The sequence below is a fragment of the Dicentrarchus labrax genome, unplaced genomic scaffold (genome assembly GCF_905237075.1).
Source record: "Dicentrarchus labrax unplaced genomic scaffold, dlabrax2021, whole genome shotgun sequence".
Lineage (NCBI taxonomy): Eukaryota > Metazoa > Chordata > Actinopteri > Moronidae > Dicentrarchus > Dicentrarchus labrax.
Genome location: NW_026136704.1, coordinates 208,009 through 220,459, shown reverse-complemented (window position 1 = coordinate 220,459; position 12,451 = coordinate 208,009). Strand labels below are relative to the sequence as shown.

Sequence of the window (12,451 nt, the reverse complement as noted above, 5' to 3'; positions counted from 1 at the left end):
CCCCATTCCCAGACACAGCCCCCGGCGGACGGTGCCTTCCACGCATAATCCCTCAGTCAGGGGCCTTTAAGCATTAGCCCGCCTCCATCACTCGGCAAGCCCGCTGTCTCTGTCTCGGAGGAACTGGACACAGCCGCACGACTGCGCAAAAGCCTACAACCTAGGCGTGCTTAGCAGTGGAAGAATGTCTGGAGCACAGTTCTTACACAGAGGGAAGGACAATTGAAGAGAGGAGTTCAGGCAATGCATTCAGCCCCATGTTAAAAGCCACGCCCAATTTTTCCATGGCGGCAACACTGCCACCTTCTGGACTAAGGGCCAAAGTGAGCAAAGAACCGAACATTTCCACAACCACGGTGCCTCACAAGTAGCCACGGTGAAACGCATGGCAGCCGAGGGCTGTTTTGTCTTTTTCTTCCACACAATGATCAGGGGAGAGCGCGAACGCAGTCCCCCACTACCAGAAATTATGCAGTCGAGATTCCCACATTTGGGGAATTCGCAGGGGTCAGCACAGCCGGAGTGCAATGGCCGAGCCTCGCCCTGGGTGAACCACCTTCTTGATCATGGTATCTCCCCTGCCAGGTAAGTATGAGTTGGAAGGGTCAGAGAGTGGGTCCCCATTCCCAGACACAGCCCCCCGGCGGACGGTGCCTTCCACGCATAATCCCTCAGTCAGGGGCCTTTAAGCATTAGCCCGCCTCCATCACTCGGCAAGCCCGCTGTCTCTGTCTCGGAGGAACTGGACACAGCCGCACGACTGCGCAAAAGCCTACAACCTAGGCGTGCTTAGCAGTGGAAGAATGTCTGGAGCACAGTTCTTACACAGAGGGAAGGACAATTGAAGAGAGGAGTTCAGGCAATGCATTCAGCCCCATGTTAAAAGCCACGCCCAATTTTTCCATGGCGGCAACACTGCCACCTTCTGGACTAAGGGCCAAAGTGAGCAAAGAACCGAACATTTCCACAACCACGGTGCCTCACAAGTAGCCACGGTGAAACGCATGGCAGCCGAGGGCTGTTTTGTCTTTTTCTTCCACACAATGATCAGGGGAGAGCGCGAACGCAGTCCCCCACTACCAGAAATTATGCAGTCGAGATTCCCACATTTGGGGAATTCGCAGGGGTCAGCACAGCCGGAGTGCAATGGCCGAGCCTCGCCCTGGGTGAACCACCTTCTTGATCATGGTATCTCCCCTGCCAGGTAAGTATGAGTTGGAAGGGTCAGAGAGTGGGTCCCCATTCCCAGACACAGCCCCCCGGCGGACGGTGCCTTCCACGCATAATCCCTCAGTCAGGGGCCTTTAAGCATTAGCCCGCCTCCATCACTCGGCAAGCCCGCTGTCTCTGTCTCGGAGGAACTGGACACAGCCGCACGACTGCGCAAAAGCCTACAACCTAGGCGTGCTTAGCAGTGGAAGAATGTCTGGAGCACAGTTCTTACACAGAGGGAAGGACAATTGAAGAGAGGAGTTCAGGCAATGCATTCAGCCCCATGTTAAAAGCCACGGCCAATTTTTCCATGCCGAGGGCTGTTTTGTCTTTTTCTTCCACACAATGATCAGGGGAGAGCGCGAACGCAGTCCCTCACTACCAGAAATTATGCAGTCGAGATTCCCACATTTGGGGAATTCGCAGGGGTCAGCACAGCCGGAGTGCAATGGCCGAGCCTCGCCCTGGGTGAACCACCTTCTTGATCATGGTATCTCCCCTGCCAGGTAAGTATGAGTTGGAAGGGTCAGAGAGTGGGTCCCCATTCCCAGACACAGCCCCCCGGCGGACGGTGCCTTCCACGCATAATCCCTCAGTCAGGGGCCTTTAAGCATTAGCCCGCCTCCATCACTCGGCAAGCCCGCTGTCTCTGTCTCGGAGGAACTGGACACAGCCGCACGACTGCGCAAAAGCCTACAACCTAGGCGTGCTTAGCAGTGGAAGAATGTCTGGAGCACAGTTCTTACACAGAGGGAAGGACAATTGAAGAGAGGAGTTCAGGCAATGCATTCAGCCCCATGTTAAAAGCCACGCCCAATTTTTCCATGGCGGCAACACTGCCACCTTCTGGACTAAGGGCCAAAGTGAGCAAAGAACCGAACATTTCCACAACCACGGTGCCTCACAAGTAGCCACGGTGAACGCATGGCAGCCGAGGGCTGTTTTGTCTTTTCTTCCACACAATGATCAGGGGAGAGCGCGAACGCAGTCCCCCACTACCAGAAATTATGCAGTCGAGATTCCCACATTTGGGGAATTCGCAGGGGTCAGCACAGCCGGAGTGCAATGGCCGAGCCTCGCCCTGGGTGAACCACCTTCTTGATCATGGTATCTCCCCTGCCAGGTAAGTATGAGTTGGAAGGGTCAGAGAGTGGGTCCCCATTCCCAGACACAGCCCCCGGCGGACGGTGCCTTCCACGCATAATCCCTCAGTCAGGGGCCTTTAAGCATTAGCCCGCCTCCATCACTCGGCAAGCCCGCTGTCTCTGTCTCGGAGGAACTGGACACAGCCGCACGACTGCGCAAAAGCCTACAACCTAGGCGTGCTTAGCAGTGGAAGAATGTCTGGAGCACAGTTCTTACACAGAGGGAAGGACAATTGAAGAGAGGAGTTCAGGCAATGCATTCAGCCCCATGTTAAAAGCCACGCCCAATTTTTCCATGGCGGCAACACTGCCACCTTCTGGACTAAGGGCCAAAGTGAGCAAAGAACCGAACATTTCCACAACCACGGTGCCTCACAAGTAGCCACGGTGAAACGCATGGCAGCCGAGGGCTGTTTTGTCTTTTTCTTCCACACAATGATCAGGGGAGAGCGCGAACGCAGTCCCCCACTACCAGAAATTATGCAGTCGAGATTCCCACATTTGGGGAATTCGCAGGGGTCAGCACAGCCGGAGTGCAATGGCCGAGCCTCGCCCTGGGTGAACCACCTTCTTGATCATGGTATCTCCCCTGCCAGGTAAGTATGAGTTGGAAGGGTCAGAGAGTGGGTCCCCATTCCCAGACACAGCCCCCGGCGGACGGTGCCTTCCACGCATAATCCCTCAGTCAGGGGCCTTTAAGCATTAGCCCGCCTCCATCACTCGGCAAGCCCGCTGTCTCTGTCTCGGAGGAACTGGACACAGCCGCACGACTGCGCAAAAGCCTACAACCTAGGCGTGCTTAGCAGTGGAAGAATGTCTGGAGCACAGTTCTTACACAGAGGGAAGGACAATTGAAGAGAGGAGTTCAGGCAATGCATTCAGCCCCATGTTAAAAGCCACGCCCAATTTTTCCATGGCGGCAACACTGCCACCTTCTGGACTAAGGGCCAAAGTGAGCAAAGAACCGAACATTTCCACAACCACGGTGCCTCACAAGTAGCCACGGTGAAACGCATGGCAGCCGAGGGCTGTTTTGTCTTTTCTTCCACACAATGATCAGGGGAGAGCGCGAACGCAGTCCCCCACTACCAGAAATTATGCAGTCGAGATTCCCACATTTGGGGAATTCGCAGGGGGTCAGCACAGCCGGAGTGCAATGGCCGAGCCTCGCCCTGGGTGAACCACCTTCTTGATCATGGTATCTCCCCTGCCAGGTAAGTATGAGTTGGAAGGGTCAGAGAGTGGGTCCCCATTCCCAGACACAGCCCCCGGCGGACGGTGCCTTCCACGCATAATCCCTCAGTCAGGGGCCTTTAAGCATTAGCCCGCCTCCATCACTCGGCAAGCCCGCTGTCTCTGTCTCGGAGGAACTGGACACAGCCGCACGACTGCGCAAAAGCCTACAACCTAGGCGTGCTTAGCAGTGGAAGAATGTCTGGAGCACAGTTCTTACACAGAGGGAAGGACAATTGAAGAGAGGAGTTCAGGCAATGCATTCAGCCCCATGTTAAAAGCCACGCCCAATTTTTCCATGGCGGCAACACTGCCACCTTCTGGACTAAGGGCCAAAGTGAGCAAAGAACCGAACATTTCCACAACCACGGTGCCTCACAAGTAGCCACGGTGAAACGCATGGCAGCCGAGGGCTGTTTTGTCTTTTTCTTCCACACAATGATCAGGGGAGAGCGCGAACGCAGTCCCCCACTACCAGAAATTATGCAGTCGAGATTCCCACATTTGGGGAATTCGCAGGGGTCAGCACAGCCGGAGTGCAATGGCCGAGCCTCGCCCTGGGTGAACCACCTTCTTGATCATGGTATCTCCCCTGCCAGGTAAGTATGAGTTGGAAGGGTCAGAGAGTGGGTCCCCATTCCCAGACACAGCCCCCCGGCGGACGGTGCCTTCCACGCATAATCCCTCAGTCAGGGGCCTTTAAGCATTAGCCCGCCTCCATCACTCGGCAAGCCCGCTGTCTCTGTCTCGGAGGAACTGGACACAGCCGCACGACTGCGCAAAAGCCTACAACCTAGGCGTGCTTAGCAGTGGAAGAATGTCTGGAGCACAGTTCTTACACAGAGGGAAGGACAATTGAAGAGAGGAGTTCAGGCAATGCATTCAGCCCCATGTTAAAAGCCACGCCCAATTTTTCCATGGCGGCAACACTGCCACCTTCTGGACTAAGGGCCAAAGTGAGCAAAGAACCGAACATTTCCACAACCACGGTGCCTCACAAGTAGCCACGGTGAACGCATGGCAGCCGAGGGCTGTTTTGTCTTTTCTTCCACACAATGATCAGGGGAGAGCGCGAACGCAGTCCCCCACTACCAGAAATTATGCAGTCGAGATTCCCACATTTGGGGAATTCGCAGGGGTCAGCACAGCCGGAGTGCAATGGCCGAGCCTCGCCCTGGGTGAACCACCTTCTTGATCATGGTATCTCCCCTGCCAGGTAAGTATGAGTTGGAAGGGTCAGAGAGTGGGTCCCCATTCCCAGACACAGCCCCCCGGCGGACGGTGCCTTCCACGCATAATCCCTCAGTCAGGGGCCTTTAAGCATTAGCCCGCCTCCATCACTCGGCAAGCCCGCTGTCTCTGTCTCGGAGGAACTGGACACAGCCGCACGACTGCGCAAAAGCCTACAACCTAGGCGTGCTTAGCAGTGGAAGAATGTCTGGAGCACAGTTCTTACACAGAGGGAAGGACAATTGAAGAGAGGAGTTCAGGCAATGCATTCAGCCCCATGTTAAAAGCCACGCCCAATTTTTCCATGGCGGCAACACTGCCACCTTCTGGACTAAGGGCCAAAGTGAGCAAAGAACCGAACATTTCCACAACCACGGTGCCTCACAAGTAGCCACGGTGAAACGCATGGCAGCCGAGGGCTGTTTTGTCTTTTCTTCCACACAATGATCAGGGAGAGCGCGAACGCAGTCCCCCACTACCAGAAATTATGCAGTCGAGATTCCCACATTTGGGGAATTCGCAGGGGTCAGCACAGCCGGAGTGCAATGGCCGAGCCTCGCCCTGGGTGAACCACCTTCTTGATCATGGTATCTCCCCTGCCAGGTAAGTATGAGTTGGAAGGGTCAGAGAGTGGGTCCCCATTCCCAGACACAGCCCCCCGGCGGACGGTGCCTTCCACGCATAATCCCTCAGTCAGGGGCCTTTAAGCATTAGCCCGCCTCCATCACTCGGCAAGCCCGCTGTCTCTGTCTCGGAGGAACTGGACACAGCCGCACGACTGCGCAAAAGCCTACAACCTAGGCGTGCTTAGCAGTGGAAGAATGTCTGGAGCACAGTTCTTACACAGAGGGAAGGACAATTGAAGAGAGGAGTTCAGGCAATGCATTCAGCCCCATGTTAAAAGCCACGCCCAATTTTTCCATGGCGGCAACACTGCCACCTTCTGGACTAAGGGCCAAAGTGAGCAAAGAACCGAACATTTCCACAACCACGGTGCCTCACAAGTAGCCACGGTGAACGCATGGCAGCCGAGGGCTGTTTTGTCTTTTTCTTCCACACAATGATCAGGGGAGAGCGCGAACGCAGTCCCCCACTACCAGAAATTATGCAGTCGAGATTCCCACATTTGGGGAATTCGCAGGGGTCAGCACAGCCGGAGTGCAATGGCCGAGCCTCGCCCTGGGTGAACCACCTTCTTGATCATGGTATCTCCCCTGCCAGGTAAGTATGAGTTGGAAGGGTCAGAGAGTGGGTCCCCATTCCCAGACACAGCCCCCCGGCGGACGGTGCCTTCCACGCATAATCCCTCAGTCAGGGGCCTTTAAGCATTAGCCCGCCTCCATCACTCGGCAAGCCCGCTGTCTCTGTCTCGGAGGAACTGGACACAGCCGCACGACTGCGCAAAAGCCTACAACCTAGGCGTGCTTAGCAGTGGAAGAATGTCTGGAGCACAGTTCTTACACAGAGGGAAGGACAATTGAAGAGAGGAGTTCAGGCAATGCATTCAGCCCCATGTTAAAAGCCACGCCCAATTTTTCCATGGCGGCAACACTGCCACCTTCTGGACTAAGGGCCAAAGTGAGCAAAGAACCGAACATTTCCACAACCACGGTGCCTCACAAGTAGCCACGGTGAAACGCATGGCAGCCGAGGGCTGTTTTGTCTTTTTCTTCCACACAATGATCAGGGGAGAGCGCGAACGCAGTCCCCCACTACCAGAAATTATGCAGTCGAGATTCCCACATTTGGGGAATTCGCAGGGGTCAGCACAGCCGGAGTGCAATGGCCGAGCCTCGCCCTGGGTGAACCACCTTCTTGATCATGGTATCTCCCCTGCCAGGTAAGTATGAGTTGGAAGGGTCAGAGAGTGGGTCCCCATTCCCAGACACAGCCCCCCGGCGGACGGTGCCTTCCACGCATAATCCCTCAGTCAGGGGCCTTTAAGCATTAGCCCGCCTCCATCACTCGGCAAGCCCGCTGTCTCTGTCTCGGAGGAACTGGACACAGCCGCACGACTGCGCAAAAGCCTACAACCTAGGCGTGCTTAGCAGTGGAAGAATGTCTGGAGCACAGTTCTTACACAGAGGGAAGGACAATTGAAGAGAGGAGTTCAGGCAATGCATTCAGCCCCATGTTAAAAGCCACGCCCAATTTTTCCATGGCGGCAACACTGCCACCTTCTGGACTAAGGGCCAAAGTGAGCAAAGAACCGAACATTTCCACAACCACGGTGCCTCACAAGTAGCCACGGTGAAACGCATGGCAGCCGAGGGCTGTTTTGTCTTTTTCTTCCACACAATGATCAGGGGAGAGCGCGAACGCAGTCCCCCACTACCAGAAATTATGCAGTCGAGATTCCCACATTTGGGGAATTCGCAGGGGTCAGCACAGCCGGAGTGCAATGGCCGAGCCTCGCCCTGGGTGAACCACCTTCTTGATCATGGTATCTCCCCTGCCAGGTAAGTATGAGTTGGAAGGGTCAGAGAGTGGGTCCCCATTCCCAGACACAGCCCCCGGCGGACGGTGCCTTCCACGCATAATCCCTCAGTCAGGGGCCTTTAAGCATTAGCCCGCCTCCATCACTCGGCAAGCCCGCTGTCTCTGTCTCGGAGGAACTGGACACAGCCGCACGACTGCGCAAAAGCCTACAACCTAGGCGTGCTTAGCAGTGGAAGAATGTCTGGAGCACAGTTCTTACACAGAGGGAAGGACAATTGAAGAGAGGAGTTCAGGCAATGCATTCAGCCCCATGTTAAAAGCCACGCCCAATTTTTCCATGGCGGCAACACTGCCACCTTCTGGACTAAGGGCCAAAGTGAGCAAAGAACCGAACATTTCCACAACCACGGTGCCTCACAAGTAGCCACGGTGAAACGCATGGCAGCCGAGGGCTGTTTTGTCTTTTTCTTCCACACAATGATCAGGGGAGAGCGCGAACGCAGTCCCCCACTACCAGAAATTATGCAGTCGAGATTCCCACATTTGGGGAATTCGCAGGGGTCAGCACAGCCGGAGTGCAATGGCCGAGCCTCGCCCTGGGTGAACCACCTTCTTGATCATGGTATCTCCCCTGCCAGGTAAGTATGAGTTGGAAGGGTCAGAGAGTGGGTCCCCATTCCCAGACACAGCCCCCGGCGGACGGTGCCTTCCACGCATAATCCCTCAGTCAGGGGCCTTTAAGCATTAGCCCGCCTCCATCACTCGGCAAGCCCGCTGTCTCTGTCTCGGAGGAACTGGACACAGCCGCACGACTGCGCAAAAGCCTACAACCTAGGCGTGCTTAGCAGTGGAAGAATGTCTGGAGCACAGTTCTTACACAGAGGGAAGGACAATTGAAGAGAGGAGTTCAGGCAATGCATTCAGCCCCATGTTAAAAGCCACGCCCAATTTTTCCATGGCGGCAACACTGCCACCTTCTGGACTAAGGGCCAAAGTGAGCAAAGAACCGAACATTTCCACAACCACGGTGCCTCACAAGTAGCCACGGTGAAACGCATGGCAGCCGAGGGCTGTTTTGTCTTTTCTTCCACACAATGATCAGGGGAGAGCGCGAACGCAGTCCCCCACTACCAGAAATTATGCAGTCGAGATTCCCACATTTGGGGAATTTCGCAGGGGTCAGCACAGCCGGAGTGCAATGGCCGAGCCTCGCCCTGGGTGAACCACCTTCTTGATCATGGTATCTCCCCTGCCAGGTAAGTATGAGTTGGAAGGGTCAGAGAGTGGGTCCCCATTCCCAGACACAGCCCCCGGCGGACGGTGCCTTCCACGCATAATCCCTCAGTCAGGGGCCTTTAAGCATTAGCCCGCCTCCATCACTCGGCAAGCCCGCTGTCTCTGTCTCGGAGGAACTGGACACAGCCGCACGACTGCGCAAAAGCCTACAACCTAGGCGTGCTTAGCAGTGGAAGAATGTCTGGAGCACAGTTCTTACACAGAGGGAAGGACAATTGAAGAGAGGAGTTCAGGCAATGCATTCAGCCCCATGTTAAAAGCCACGCCCAATTTTTCCATGGCGGCAACACTGCCACCTTCTGGACTAAGGGCCAAAGTGAGCAAAGAACCGAACATTTCCACAACCACGGTGCCTCACAAGTAGCCACGGTACGCAGGCGCCGAGGGCTGTTTTGTCTTTTCTTCCACACAATGATCAGGGGAGAGCGCGAACGCAGTCCCCCACTACCAGAAATTATGCAGTCGAGATTCCCACATTTGGGGGAATTCGCAGGGGGTCAGCACAGCCGGAGTGCAATGGCCGAGCCTCGCCCTGGGTGAACCACCTTCTTGATCATGGTATCTCCCCTGCCAGGTAAGTATGAGTTGGAAGGGTCAGAGAGTGGGTCCCCATTCCCAGACACAGCCCCCCGGCGGACGGTGCCTTCCACGCATAATCCCTCAGTCAGGGGCCTTTAAGCATTAGCCCGCCTCCATCACTCGGCAAGCCCGCTGTCTCTGTCTCGGAGGAACTGGACACAGCCGCACGACTGCGCAAAAGCCTACAACCTAGGCGTGCTTAGCAGTGGAAGAATGTCTGGAGCACAGTTCTTACACAGAGGGAAGGACAATTGAAGAGAGGAGTTCAGGCAATGCATTCAGCCCCATGTTAAAAGCCACGCCCAATTTTTCCATGGCGGCAACACTGCCACCTTCTGGACTAAGGGCCAAAGTGAGCAAAGAACCGAACATTTCCACAACCACGGTGCCTCACAAGTAGCCACGGTGAAACGCATGGCAGCCGAGGGCTGTTTTGTCTTTTTCTTCCACACAATGATCAGGGGAGAGCGCGAACGCAGTCCCCCACTACCAGAAATTATGCAGTCGAGATTCCCACATTTGGGGAATTCGCAGGGGTCAGCACAGCCGGAGTGCAATGGCCGAGCCTCGCCCTGGGTGAACCACCTTCTTGATCATGGTATCTCCCCTGCCAGGTAAGTATGAGTTGGAAGGGTCAGAGAGTGGGTCCCCATTCCCAGACACAGCCCCCGGCGGACGGTGCCTTCCACGCATAATCCCTCAGTCAGGGGCCTTTAAGCATTAGCCCGCCTCCATCACTCGGCAAGCCCGCTGTCTCTGTCTCGGAGGAACTGGACACAGCCGCACGACTGCGCAAAAGCCTACAACCTAGGCGTGCTTAGCAGTGGAAGAATGTCTGGAGCACAGTTCTTACACAGAGGGAAGGACAATTGAAGAGAGGAGTTCAGGCAATGCATTCAGCCCCATGTTAAAAGCCACGCCCAATTTTTCCATGGCGGCAACACTGCCACCTTCTGGACTAAGGGCCAAAGTGAGCAAAGAACCGAACATTTCCACAACCACGGTGCCTCACAAGTAGCCACGGTGAAACGCATGGCAGCCGAGGGCTGTTTTGTCTTTTTCTTCCACACAATGATCAGGGGAGAGCGCGAACGCAGTCCCCCACTACCAGAAATTATGCAGTCGAGATTCCCACATTTGGGGAATTCGCAGGGGTCAGCACAGCCGGAGTGCAATGGCCGAGCCTCGCCCTGGGTGAACCACCTTCTTGATCATGGTATCTCCCCTGCCAGGTAAGTATGAGTTGGAAGGGTCAGAGAGTGGGTCCCCATTCCCAGACACAGCCCCCGGCGGACGGTGCCTTCCACGCATAATCCCTCAGTCAGGGGCCTTTAAGCATTAGCCCGCCTCCATCACTCGGCAAGCCCGCTGTCTCTGTCTCGGAGGAACTGGACACAGCCGCACGACTGCGCAAAAGCCTACAACCTAGGCGTGCTTAGCAGTGGAAGAATGTCTGGAGCACAGTTCTTACACAGAGGGGAAGGACAATTGAAGAGAGGAGTTCAGGCAATGCATTCAGCCCCATGTTAAAAGCCACGCCCAATTTTTTCCATGGCGGCAACACTGCCACCTTCTGGACTAAGGGCCAAAGTGAGCAAAGAACCGAACATTTCCACAACCACGGTGCCTCACAAGTAGCCACGGTGAAACGCATGGCAGCCGAGGGCTGTTTTGTCTTTTTCTTCCACACAATGATCAGGGGAGAGCGCGAACGCAGTCCCCCACTACCAGAAATTATGCAGTCGAGATTCCCACATTTGGGGAATTCGCAGGGGTCAGCACAGCCGGAGTGCAATGGCCGAGCCTCGCCCTGGGTGAACCACCTTCTTGATCATGGTATCTCCCCTGCCAGGTAAGTATGAGTTGGAAGGGTCAGAGAGTGGGTCCCCATTCCCAGACACAGCCCCCCGGCGGACGGTGCCTTCCACGCATAATCCCTCAGTCAGGGGCCTTTAAGCATTAGCCCGCCTCCATCACTCGGCAAGCCCGCTGTCTCTGTCTCGGAGGAACTGGACACAGCCGCACGACTGCGCAAAAAGCCTACAACCTAGGCGTGCTTAGCAGTGGAAGAATGTCTGGAGCACAGTTCTTACACAGAGGGAAGGACAATTGAAGAGAGGAGTTCAGGCAATGCATTCAGCCCCATGTTAAAAGCCACGCCCAATTTTTCCATGGCGGCAACACTGCCACCTTCTGGACTAAGGGCCAAAGTGAGCAAAGAACCGAACATTTCCACAACCACGGTGCCTCACAAGTAGCCACGGTGAAACGCATGGCAGCCGAGGGCTGTTTTGTCTTTTTCTTCCACACAATGATCAGGGGAGAGCGCGAACGCAGTCCCCCACTACCAGAAATTATGCAGTCGAGATTCCCACATTTGGGGAATTCGCAGGGGTCAGCACAGCCGGAGTGCAATGGCCGAGCCTCGCCCTGGGTGAACCACCTTCTTGATCATGGTATCTCCCCTGCCAGGTAAGTATGAGTTGGAAGGGTCAGAGAGTGGGTCCCCATTCCCAGACACAGCCCCCCCGGCGGACGGTGCCTTCCACGCATAATCCCTCAGTCAGGGGCCTTTAAGCATTAGCCCGCCTCCATCACTCGGCAAGCCCGCTGTCTCTGTCTCGGAGGAACTGGACACAGCCGCACGACTGCGCAAAAGCCTACAACCTAGGCGTGCTTAGCAGTGGAAGAATGTCTGGAGCACAGTTCTTACACAGAGGGAAGGACAATTGAAGAGAGGAGTTCAGGCAATGCATTCAGCCCCATGTTAAAAGCCACGCCCAATTTTTCCATGGCGGCAACACTGCCACCTTCTGGACTAAGGGCCAAAGTGAGCAAAGAACCGAACATTTCCACAACCACGGTGCCTCACAAGTAGCCACGGTGAAACGCATGGCAGCCGAGGGCTGTTTTGTCTTTTTCTTCCACACAATGATCAGGGGAGAGCGCGAACGCAGTCCCCCACTACCAGAAATTATGCAGTCGAGATTCCCACATTTGGGGAATTCGCAGGGGTCAGCACAGCCGGAGTGCAATGGCCGAGCCTCGCCCTGGGTGAACCACCTTCTTGATCATGGTATCTCCCCTGCCAGGTAAGTATGAGTTGGAAGGGTCAGAGAGTGGGTCCCCATTCCCAGACACAGCCCCCGGCGGACGGTGCCTTCCACGCATAATCCCTCAGTCAGGGGCCTTTAAGCATTAGCCCGCCTCCATCACTCGGCAAGCCCGCTGTCTCTGTCTCGGAGGAACTGGACACAGCCGCACGACTGCGCAAAAGCCTACAACCTAGGCGTGCTTAGCAGTGGAAGAATGTCTGG

The 12,451-nt window shown here is 55.5% G+C and overlaps 20 non-coding genes across 20 annotated transcripts; all 20 read right to left on the bottom strand.

The window, feature by feature from the left end:
* Positions 1-429: 429 nt before the first annotated feature.
* LOC127363286 (U1 spliceosomal RNA) lies at positions 430-593 on the bottom strand. The gene has a single exon (XR_007884777.1). It is a non-coding gene; the product is annotated as a U1 spliceosomal RNA (small nuclear RNA).
* A 455-nt stretch (positions 594-1,048) lies between these two features.
* Positions 1,049-1,212, bottom strand: LOC127363285 (U1 spliceosomal RNA). Its single transcript, XR_007884776.1, has one exon. It is a non-coding gene; the product is annotated as a U1 spliceosomal RNA (small nuclear RNA).
* Positions 1,213-1,562: 350 nt separating this feature from the next.
* Positions 1,563-1,726, bottom strand: LOC127363225 (U1 spliceosomal RNA). The gene has a single exon (XR_007884717.1). It is a non-coding gene; the product is annotated as a U1 spliceosomal RNA (small nuclear RNA).
* A 453-nt stretch (positions 1,727-2,179) lies between these two features.
* Positions 2,180-2,343, bottom strand: LOC127363283 (U1 spliceosomal RNA). The gene has a single exon (XR_007884774.1). It is a non-coding gene; the product is annotated as a U1 spliceosomal RNA (small nuclear RNA).
* Positions 2,344-2,797: 454 nt separating this feature from the next.
* On the bottom strand, positions 2,798-2,961 carry LOC127363278 (U1 spliceosomal RNA). Its single transcript, XR_007884769.1, has one exon. It is a non-coding gene; the product is annotated as a U1 spliceosomal RNA (small nuclear RNA).
* Positions 2,962-3,414: 453 nt separating this feature from the next.
* Positions 3,415-3,579, bottom strand: LOC127363229 (U1 spliceosomal RNA). The gene has a single exon (XR_007884721.1). It is a non-coding gene; the product is annotated as a U1 spliceosomal RNA (small nuclear RNA).
* A 454-nt stretch (positions 3,580-4,033) lies between these two features.
* Positions 4,034-4,197, bottom strand: LOC127363267 (U1 spliceosomal RNA). The gene has a single exon (XR_007884758.1). It is a non-coding gene; the product is annotated as a U1 spliceosomal RNA (small nuclear RNA).
* Positions 4,198-4,650: 453 nt separating this feature from the next.
* On the bottom strand, positions 4,651-4,814 carry LOC127363256 (U1 spliceosomal RNA). Its single transcript, XR_007884747.1, has one exon. It is a non-coding gene; the product is annotated as a U1 spliceosomal RNA (small nuclear RNA).
* A 453-nt stretch (positions 4,815-5,267) lies between these two features.
* LOC127363215 (U1 spliceosomal RNA) lies at positions 5,268-5,431 on the bottom strand. Its single transcript, XR_007884707.1, has one exon. It is a non-coding gene; the product is annotated as a U1 spliceosomal RNA (small nuclear RNA).
* Positions 5,432-5,885: 454 nt separating this feature from the next.
* On the bottom strand, positions 5,886-6,049 carry LOC127363245 (U1 spliceosomal RNA). The gene has a single exon (XR_007884737.1). It is a non-coding gene; the product is annotated as a U1 spliceosomal RNA (small nuclear RNA).
* Positions 6,050-6,504: 455 nt separating this feature from the next.
* On the bottom strand, positions 6,505-6,668 carry LOC127363234 (U1 spliceosomal RNA). The gene has a single exon (XR_007884726.1). It is a non-coding gene; the product is annotated as a U1 spliceosomal RNA (small nuclear RNA).
* A 455-nt stretch (positions 6,669-7,123) lies between these two features.
* On the bottom strand, positions 7,124-7,287 carry LOC127363223 (U1 spliceosomal RNA). Its single transcript, XR_007884715.1, has one exon. It is a non-coding gene; the product is annotated as a U1 spliceosomal RNA (small nuclear RNA).
* A 454-nt stretch (positions 7,288-7,741) lies between these two features.
* Positions 7,742-7,905, bottom strand: LOC127363211 (U1 spliceosomal RNA). Its single transcript, XR_007884704.1, has one exon. It is a non-coding gene; the product is annotated as a U1 spliceosomal RNA (small nuclear RNA).
* A 453-nt stretch (positions 7,906-8,358) lies between these two features.
* On the bottom strand, positions 8,359-8,523 carry LOC127363228 (U1 spliceosomal RNA). Its single transcript, XR_007884720.1, has one exon. It is a non-coding gene; the product is annotated as a U1 spliceosomal RNA (small nuclear RNA).
* Positions 8,524-8,971: 448 nt separating this feature from the next.
* Positions 8,972-9,137, bottom strand: LOC127363230 (U1 spliceosomal RNA). Its single transcript, XR_007884722.1, has one exon. It is a non-coding gene; the product is annotated as a U1 spliceosomal RNA (small nuclear RNA).
* Positions 9,138-9,592: 455 nt separating this feature from the next.
* Positions 9,593-9,756, bottom strand: LOC127363200 (U1 spliceosomal RNA). Its single transcript, XR_007884693.1, has one exon. It is a non-coding gene; the product is annotated as a U1 spliceosomal RNA (small nuclear RNA).
* A 454-nt stretch (positions 9,757-10,210) lies between these two features.
* Positions 10,211-10,374, bottom strand: LOC127363189 (U1 spliceosomal RNA). The gene has a single exon (XR_007884682.1). It is a non-coding gene; the product is annotated as a U1 spliceosomal RNA (small nuclear RNA).
* Positions 10,375-10,830: 456 nt separating this feature from the next.
* Positions 10,831-10,994, bottom strand: LOC127363318 (U1 spliceosomal RNA). Its single transcript, XR_007884809.1, has one exon. It is a non-coding gene; the product is annotated as a U1 spliceosomal RNA (small nuclear RNA).
* Positions 10,995-11,450: 456 nt separating this feature from the next.
* Positions 11,451-11,614, bottom strand: LOC127363307 (U1 spliceosomal RNA). Its single transcript, XR_007884798.1, has one exon. It is a non-coding gene; the product is annotated as a U1 spliceosomal RNA (small nuclear RNA).
* Positions 11,615-12,070: 456 nt separating this feature from the next.
* On the bottom strand, positions 12,071-12,234 carry LOC127363295 (U1 spliceosomal RNA). The gene has a single exon (XR_007884786.1). It is a non-coding gene; the product is annotated as a U1 spliceosomal RNA (small nuclear RNA).
* Between the last annotated feature and the right edge of the window lie 217 nt (positions 12,235-12,451).